Genomic DNA, 9,684 nt, shown 5'->3' on the forward strand with positions numbered 1-9,684 from the left:
GAGCACAGAGCAGATAATCATTGCCCTCTCAGCCTCTGGGTGAACTGGAGAAGGGGAGTTATGAAGGCTTGGCTGTGCATGCTACATGGAAGAATTTGAAGCTGGGCTAGACTGTTTGTTTGTTCAAACATAAAGGGTGACAGAGCAGCTTCCTTACAGCAGCCAGGAATAGGAAAATATTTCCTGCTAGCCACAGACGAGGGAAATGTCTGCAGAACTGGGGTGGGATGAAGGAAGGAGTTGGCAGGAAAAAGCCAGTAATCTGGGGCACTACAGGCATGTGTGCATGACCAGCCCAAAAATCTGTGCATGCTGCTATGTCCTGTGACCTCAGCCTGCAGCTTTCTGCTCTTAATAGGAGCACTGTGTGGGTAAAAACTATCAGGTCAGGAGTTTTTGTCATAGTTCTTCCACATTCCAAGGGCAGTTACTTGCAGGCCGCAGAGCGTCTCCTGGGACCCCTGCGAAATCCTCCTCTACAGCATTACAGGAGTTGCTGGACCCTGATATTCTGTTCCCCACCCAGCTGCCAGCAAGGGCTCAGCTGCTGGCAATTAACCAAAGGAGAGCCAGACATGTATAATGACTTAACTACACAATTTAATACAGCCCAAAACTTCCCCTGTTCTGGCTAATCTCTTAATTGTAACAAGAAGAGAAGAAAATGGTGCTGAGCACTTTCTTGTTTGTTCCTCATGCAAAAGGAAGGATGCAAATCCTGAAACCGTTGCAAAAGCCAGCAGTGCTGGATTTGAAGAGATGTGTAGAAAAGACAAGAAGGCTCCTCCCTCTTTTCTAACATTGACAAGTCAGCTATTATGAATTTTGTTTTCCCCTAGGGGTTGAATAGAAAACCAGTCCAATTCTAAAACAAAAGGACCTAAGTGAAGTGAAATGTCTGCATATGAGGCAAGGACACAAAAAGGGTGATTTTCTTATCCCACCTTCAAATTATATTTACTATGGTTCCAAATAAATAAGCCTTACAAACAACCGGACTTTCTTATCCAAGCTGAAGTAAATTAATCGTTGGGGTTTAGAACTGCAACCCTAACTCAACAAATCTGTAGCTTACCCAAAAATCAAAAGAAACAATGAGAGACCAGCTGGTGATTCCTGTCGTTTTCCAAGTTAAAACAAACAAAACCAAAGAGAAGTGCTAAAACAAAATACTCAAAAGTAAGAAATATTCTTTTCAGGCTTCCTTCATGCATAATCAAAACCAGAGCCTTTTTTTTTTTTTTTTTCCCTCTTTCAAATTGTAGTCCACCTAAGCTCATCTCTTGGGTGCCTTACCTCCCTGCTTCAGTCATAAACATGACACTGTTAATTGTGCACCGTTAAAGGAAAAAGTGCTATTTGGAGCAGAATCAGGTTTCAGCATGAGTGGAGGATCAAGGAGAGTATTGGAATAACCTGGTTCGAATGTGATAGGTAATCATCTCTCTCCTACATACAGTCTTTCCTGGGCAAAGCTTTGTCCACCCACTGAAATTAATCTTTCACTATCTGTCCTGAGTCTTCTGACTCTAATGTCTCATCCTGCCCTCTTGTTTCATTCTTTTTTGTTGTTGTTATGCTTTTTTTTTTAGAAAAGCAAATTTGATTTGAAATTTTGCCGAAGTATCTCCAAGCAAACAAAGTAATGGAGACACAAAACAGAATAACAGCAACGACCATCATCAAAGGCAGAAAATGGTCTGAAGTACACAGGTGAGGTTTCTCAAAACAGCTGTACAAATACTACAAAACCTCCCAGCAGTAGAGTGGCTTGGAATGAGGTCATTCCAGCAGGAAATGCTAGTGACAGCAAATGTGTCACAACTACGACAGAACGTATTTTGCAGAGCACTAGGAGATGCCCTGCAGATCATGCATACACAGGCGGTACAGCAGTAAGCACAAAGCACACCTAACCCTCTTTCTCAGCTTGATCTGGATGTTTTGCTTACTATAACATACCTGCAGTAGAAGCTGTGGACCTCTGTCTCTTGTGACTCCCAGTACTTACTGGAGCGTCACAAAAGGGAAACTTTGCAATTTCTAATTTGGTTCCTTACAATCCTATATATCCACCTTGCCTTTCCTGTCTGGTCCATCCCCCTTCACTACCCCTCTACATATCTCTGTCCTTAGGTCATTGCACATTATTTTGTGTAGGAAACTCCGTGGGGCCCAGATGGGGAAGAAATCCTTCCCCTGGGCATAAGAACTCACCAGCTGGGGACAAGAAGAGTGTTAAGACACAAAACAGTATACAGGTTCCAGAGGTCTTCATCCCTGTGGAGAGGAGAACAGAGGAAAGCTAAGGCAGGAACTGGTATACCCTCCCCTATATCTCAGAAACTTTGCTTGTTGTACCTATTTTCCTCTCAAGACCATTTGGTCTTCCCCAGCCTCCCTCGTGTCTCCCTCCTCATGTGGCCAGTTTTCCAGGTATTTCTGAAACATCCTGTACTGAACTTATAACACCACCTGCTTTGTTCCTCTTTCCATCCCCTTTCTCCAGTCCCTATCTCTTTTCCCATTTGGATGGCTGTACCCTGCTCCACACACACCCTCAGCATGCAACGAAAAGTTTTCCCCACGTTCTCTCCCTCCATTCTCTTCTACTTTTCAGTTATCTGCAGGAGCACTGAAAGAAAAGACAGGGTCCCCATCACTTACTGCAGCCCTCAGCTTCCACTCCCTTCAGCAGCAGACGCTCTGTTTTTCCCCTTCGGCGCCCCCCCACTTTGGCTATTGGGTAAATCGCATGCAGCCACACCCAGAACACGTTCTCCTTTTGGTTGTCTTCAAAACACAATTTCTGGGAAAAGAGGAAAAAAAAAAAAAAAAAAAAAAAAAAAAAAGAAAAAAAACCCCAAGAAGCCAGCGAGATGGAGGGATATGGTATCATCATGCATGTGGAATGAGGGGGGAGCGAGGAGCAGCAGCCCACACCCTCATTCCAGAGTTTATTGTCCTCCGAAAGGGCTCCTCCCATTCCCCCAGGATGGCCCAGCACCAGGGATGGATTCTTGGGTCTGCGTTGCGCGCTGGTGTCCCCTTTCGTCCTGCCCTTCTGTGCAGCCCGGCTTCTCCTCAGGCCGCTACCTCTAGCCACGTTTCCCGACTCAGCTGCTGCCCGTCCCCAACCCAGCGCTTCGGTCCCCTTCCCTGCTTCCCCGGCTGCCTGCGGCACAGGGACACTGCGGAGCCCGCATCCCGTTGTCCCGCGGGACGCGCCCGGATGCTGCCCGCGGCTCTCCCTCTCCCTACAGGATGGAGCAGGGCCGGGGCCGGAGGGCAGACGGGCTGGCAGGGGGACATCGGCGGGCAGCGACAGTGGTGACATCACCCCGCTGCCCCGCTGGCGCTTCCCGGCAGGACGGAGGGGCTGCGCTTCCCACTGGACCAGGCTCGTGGAGAGCAGGGAGCACAAGGAATGGGAACAGGTACCGGCCACAGGGCCCGTCCTGCAGCGCCGCTGCCGTTCTGGCCTGAGAAAGGCAGGGAAAAAAAAAAAATTGAGAGAGAGGGAGAGAGAGAGAGAGAGAGAGAGAGAGAGAGAGCGAGGGACAAACTGAGAAGGAAGATGACAAATGAGACCCGACCTTCACTGCCATTTCACTGCCATTCTCCTGACTCCCCTGTGCCTCCAAGCATGGTGCATTTCATGATTGATGGAGGTGCAAGCCCCACAAGTCCCACTGGAATAGCCACTCTTCCCTAACTCTTCCTCCAACAGCCTCTGGCTCCGACTCCCTCCTGTTGCTTGCACTGACTTCTTCCCTTTACTGCTTCTGTAACAACTCCGCTGGGTTTGAGGAGGCATTGGATGAGGTTCAAGACACAATCTCGGTCCTGGAGCCAAGGAGAAAGCTAGGAAATTACCCCAGCTCCCTACCTCATACAGGAATGAAAGGCAGAAATCTTGTAAGGGAAAGCTGTGTCCCCTAAGGCTCATCCTGGTAGCTTAGTAACCCTCATTTGTTCTCAACTAACTGCAAACTGGAAATAAAGTCCTATAATGCCTTATGTAGAGTTACTAAAGGAAATGCTCCCTATGTCCTCTCTGGCATATGAGACCCATGTTGCCCACACATGATACAACTGAAGCCACCACTTCTTACCTGAGAGTGGCTGAACATCAGTAGCAGCAGTGTTCAAGAGGAAAACTACTGTTCCTTCTTATTTGTGGTCCTCCCAAGATTCCTGGAGGATGCACCAGTGATGGACCATACCAGAAGTGCAGAGGGGGTAGGGAAAGTTAAGTATTTCGCTGCTCAGCAGGGCAGCCCTCTGAACCCAAGCACCATTCCTCTCTTTCACTGGATCAAGACACCACCATTCCCACTTTCAGGGACCGGCTAAAACTGAGTCCATTGGAAATGCTCAAGAGGTCATTAGATAACCAAAAGGACGTGATGGAAGTTGTAACTACACACCAGTTTGAGGAATCCTTTCAGATCCTTGGCTTTTTCATAGCAGTATGTTTGGGCAATTTCCCACACACCTTGGTTTGGCTTTTGTTTTTCTCTGTGCCTCTGTGTTGTCATTTGAGCTGTTACTGCTTAACAAGCTAACTAAAACATCCTGAAGACCTTGTGAGTTTTGAACATATTTATTTGGAAATTTTCATTGATGCCAAATGTTTTCATCTACCAATGTGTACCACCATCTCCCACAGAGCAGTGTCCAAACTGTGCCCAAAGCCAGTACTGGGTGAGGTTTCTGCTGATTGCTTTTGAGCTTTAAATTTTTCTTTCAAACTGGAAGACATTCTCCCTCAGCTGCTTGGTGCAGGTAGATCCCTTGTCGTAGCAGAACTCCTCCATTTGGAGGGCTTGGGGCAGATGGGGGCGATGCTGGTGGTGATGGAACTGCTGGCTGGGAAGCTGTTCAGTATTTTACATACCAGACAAGCCGCAGAGAAATAGCTGGAGGTGTCCTGCTGCTCTTGCTCGCGGTGGACACCGGAGGGAGCCGCAGCACACCGGCTTGTGAACTCCCCTTTATTTTCTTGCAGTCCATGCACACTCTCCAAGAGATGTGGCTCTGCATCTGCAGACCTTCATCTGGAATGAAGCATCTCCTCTTAGCTCTCTTGTTTTTTAGCCTACTGGACTAGCAACTGCTTAACTTTTTTTTTTTTTTTTTTTTTTTTTTTTTTAATAGAAAATAATTTTGATTTTGTCCCTTATCCTTGACTCATGACTGACAAAGATTGCTGGATGCCCTTCATGGCTGGGAGAGACGAATACTTCACATACTTCTGCACCTTCCCTTCTCACTCATGTTGCTGTTTTCTGCTTTGCATGCTGCTGTCCTCCATCACAGGGTATCTTGGGGGAGATCTACAGCTGATGACTCAAGGTAAAGCACTCTCTTCTGAAAGTTCAGTGCCACAGTATGGTGTGAAGAACTGTGCCACAGTAAATGGTGTGGGTGACTCATAAAGGAAGCACTTCTATACAAGTATTCCCTCAAGTGCTGACCCCAGTGCCTGTAGGTGTTTACCTAAGATCAGACGCAGCGACAGTGATTCAGCAAAAACATCTTCCTTTCCAGTTGGTACTGATCCCATTATGTTATCTGGGATGCTGTAGGGATGGTAGCATATTTTGAATGAGACACAAACTCAGTCTTCCTGGAAATTAAAATCTCCTGGTGCATTTCACCCTGTAGACTGCTGCACGTAAACAGACAGTTAAGTGATCCTAGGGCATGCTATTTGCAAAGGTCTAGGAGAGTTTTACCTCTCCTCTTTGTTTCCCTGGCCTTCACATATCTACATGGTAACAGGGCATTAAGTTACATCCAAGTGATAAGAAATTAATGAACTGCTGTGAGATCTGTGAATGCCTCATGTCAATAATGCAGCTCTAGTAGTCACTTGAATTGGGGATGAAAGGAATTTTCTTGGGGCTCCACTGCTGATGGGCTCTTTTAATACCTGAGGTCTGACACCATCCTGCAGTTGCTCCACGGGTGTTGCTGAGGTCATCAGTGGGAAGGGACATGAGTTAAAGGCCAGATCCATCTATCCCAAATTTTGAGAGCTTCACATATTCATCACATTGTAGAAGAAGGAACACTGCCAAGTACAGGAGCCTAGACGCACCATTTGTCACTTTTTTACTCACAGTCACATTTTCTGTTGTACCATCTACAAAAATAAGGAGTTCTTCACCCCTTTATTTCTAAATCAACAAGGCAGTGCTTAGAGGGCAGGCAGTCTTGCAGTCACAAAATACACTAAAGTAGTCCATGAAACTCTAATTAATACTGGCTCAGGTCCTTCAAATCAGTTCAGCATTGTGAAGAACTGAGCACAAGAAGAGGAAATCAGTGAGCTCTTTGCTCTTTGGGTGGTGATTTGGCCATGTGCTTCAGGCTTCTCCTGGCCAGGGTGGTTATGGTGGGTTGTCAGGGCCTTCCTTCTTCACTTGGAGTTTCCTTCTCTGTTCTTTCTGTAGTTCTTACTATCAAAAACATCCTTCCTTTCTGATCCTTTGTACTGTCTCAGGGTAGATTCTTCCTGGCCATTTCACCTGTTCCTCCACCCTCTCCTTTCTCCAAGGAGCTGAGCTCAAATATGGTTTTTCTCAGGGTATGTTCCCCAAAACTGTTCTCTCAGGGGATGCATAACACTTGAGGCTTAACATATAAATCTGTCCTGCAGGCTCAGTTACGTGTCTCCGTACAGACTCTGGAGCACATAGAAACACCATATTTAATTCAACTGATGCAATTTTATATACAGATGAGGCTGCAGACACAAGTAAAACACCAGCAAGGACATGATGGATTCCCCCTCCCCTTCTCCCATCTCATCCGGACATGACAAACCCTGGAGCAAAGCCAGCAGGATTAATCCTCCTGTTGCAGCACAGCAATCATGCCCTGAAGCAGTAACCAGAGCTGGCTGAAGAAGTCACTGCTGGGAAGTAGAGCTGTGTCTTACACTGACACAGACAGGTTCACAGACCTGCTCCAGCACAGATCAAGTCACAGCTGAGCTTCCCAAACAATACAGTATCTGTCTTACTTAAGTCCAGCCTCTTATGCCATTTTATTGTCTTTTAGTAATCCTCCATGGTGGAAGAGATTTTAGTGGTTTTGTCTACACTAACAGTCCAAAGTCAGCAAAACTATATTAATTATATTTAAAAATAGGATTTCCTCTTAGCTTTTAAACATCGTTGGTGAAGGGAGCAAAGGTGGTAACTTTAAAAGCTATTTGCTTTAAATTCTATAAAATTTATGAAATTAACAGCACTCACCCTGCTTCTGAAAGGATTTAAGAAAGAGGAGTTAGTTGTACTGAGTAGAAGAAATGAAAATGATGTTATATGTTAGCAGAGGGATTGATGAAGGTCTACGTTGTGGGGAAATTAGAAAGCACCACTTTCAGGTTTGCATCCCTCCATTTTCTACCTTCACAGGGATTGTAGAGTCTGACTTAAATATTCATTTATTCTACAGTTGACATTACAGGAATCTGAACAAAGATTTTGGCCATTATTGCAGACACATTGATATAAATCACTGTCTCTTGTAGGTACTGCTGACTTCAACCAGGTCACCTGAATTTTCTTGTGACCTTCCCCAGGTGTAATCACTATTCTAACTCAATGGCACACAGAAACCAAGGTGAGCAAAGTTAGTAAAAATCTGTCCTAATGTCAAATGTGTACATGTAAAGGGCCTGCACTGCTTTAGCTCACCTCAGCTTTAAAGAGATGAAAACAACAAATGTAGACCATTCTATACTGACATCAACAGCACCTTCACAAGATGCCTGTAAAAGGGCAACACTGTAGCTGAAAAACCTAATTTAGTACTATTCTAATAATTTCTTGCCTCTGTCCATCAATGCAGCTGCCCTGATATGTATCTTTTGATGAAAAAAATCCAACTATTTACCCATTATCTTATTTTTCTTAGAATAAAATAAAACCACTGGGATTTTGTTTGCAGGCAGCTGTATAGAATATTTGCATTCAAATCAAAGCCCACTGTGTTTGTTAAAATATAAATGTTATTTCATCATATCAATGTAATCTCTTTAGCAGGGCACCTCTGGTTATTTATTGTATACTCCTTGAGTTTTCTTGCCATGCCTGCCATCTCAGGTTTCTCTCCAGTTTAATTCTTGGAAGATTTTTTATTATGTTTTCTTTTTCCTGCATCTAATTTCTCTACAAACCGCACCTCCTCCCCCACCCCTCCTCCCATTTCTGCATTTATTCCTCTGATTCTGTGTATGTCTTTCTGTCTTTTGTTTGTTCGTTCGTTCTCTTTCCTCTCCTTTTTCTTTTTTTCTCTTTTTCTTTTTTCTCTGTCCCCCTCCCAGCGCTGTCTCCCGGCTTTTCTATCTGAACAAGCTTTTCTGACTCTGGAGTTCTCTCTGTCTCCTTGGTTTCCTTTCAGTCGCCCTCACTGGAATGTTGGCAGAAACATATTTTTCTTTGAAAACAAAGAGACTAAATAAGTAAATGAATAAATAAAATAGCTGGAAGCAGATGGGAGGTCTCAGTTCCAGAAGGGTCTGTATTCTGCGAGCTTTTCTCACTTCCTAGCAAAGGAGGAGATAGTTGCACTCCCTGCCCACCCATCCCCAGCCTCACAGGGAGCCAGGCTTCCCCCTCCCCTGGCGTGAGGACCTTGCTGGGAGTGATGGATTGCACTGCAGCGAGGGCTGGGAAGAACTGCAGGGAGAGGAGGGGGAGGGATGAGGAAGGAAGGGAAGGCGAGAGGGAGGGAAGGAGGGAGGAGACAACGCTGCCAGCGTCAGGGTAGGAAGGATGTAACGGGGCTGATGAGGAGAGAGGAAGGGGGGATTGAAAAAAGGAGGATGGGGAGGGCATGGCTGGGAGAGCGTGCGTTTCTGCAGGCAACACGGCTCCGATCAGGCTGGTGAGCCCAGGAATGATGGAGGCACCAGGCAGCGGGGGCAAGGCTGGCACTGGGCAGCAGGGGAGACGGGCGGGGAAAATGGAAACGGCATAAGGAAAGGGGAGGAGAAAAAAAAGTCGGAGCTAGAGAAAATAAGGCTTTGGCTGTACAGCAGCGACAAAAGGACACAACTCTGGCAATGTGGATTTCTTTGGAGCTGTAACAGAGGAGGCAGTGTTGATGTAGAAACACTCAAAAGGTCAAACAAAGCATGCTGCAAACTGTAGTGAAATGGGCTTTCACCGCACTCCGAAGGGTGGTAACAGGATGACCTCTGGGCAGTAGCGAGGTACATCTGTGCGGCTGAAGCTACTGGTGATGGAGCTTGCAGCGTCAGGCTGCAGCAGCTTCATTGCCTTGTGGATTTTGGCAAGGGGGTGCGTCCTTTTGCCTGGGCACTGTGAGGAATGCAGATGACCTCCTCCACACTGTACCAATTGCAAGTGCTGCTGAAACATCAGTTGTTGTTTGTTGCCTTTCACGCTTCTCTTGTCTCTCTCTTTTTTTTTAATATACATTTGCCCATCTGTTCCTCATTCATTGCCCAGATTTTTCCTCCATCTCTCCGTTTCCAGCATTACCTTCCTCTCCCTCTCCGCTGCCCACTGGCGGACGTCCCCCTGCCCACTGGCAGGCGCAGCGCCGGGAAGGGCTGGGCGGGCGCCCGGCGGCGGGAACCGGGGGCGCGGGGCTGGGGAGGACGGGGAGAGGGGAGGGCGTGCTGGCAGCCATGCGAGCAGC

This window comes from Sylvia atricapilla, chromosome 2 (assembly GCF_009819655.1).
Source record: "Sylvia atricapilla isolate bSylAtr1 chromosome 2, bSylAtr1.pri, whole genome shotgun sequence".
Lineage (NCBI taxonomy): Eukaryota > Metazoa > Chordata > Aves > Passeriformes > Sylviidae > Sylvia > Sylvia atricapilla.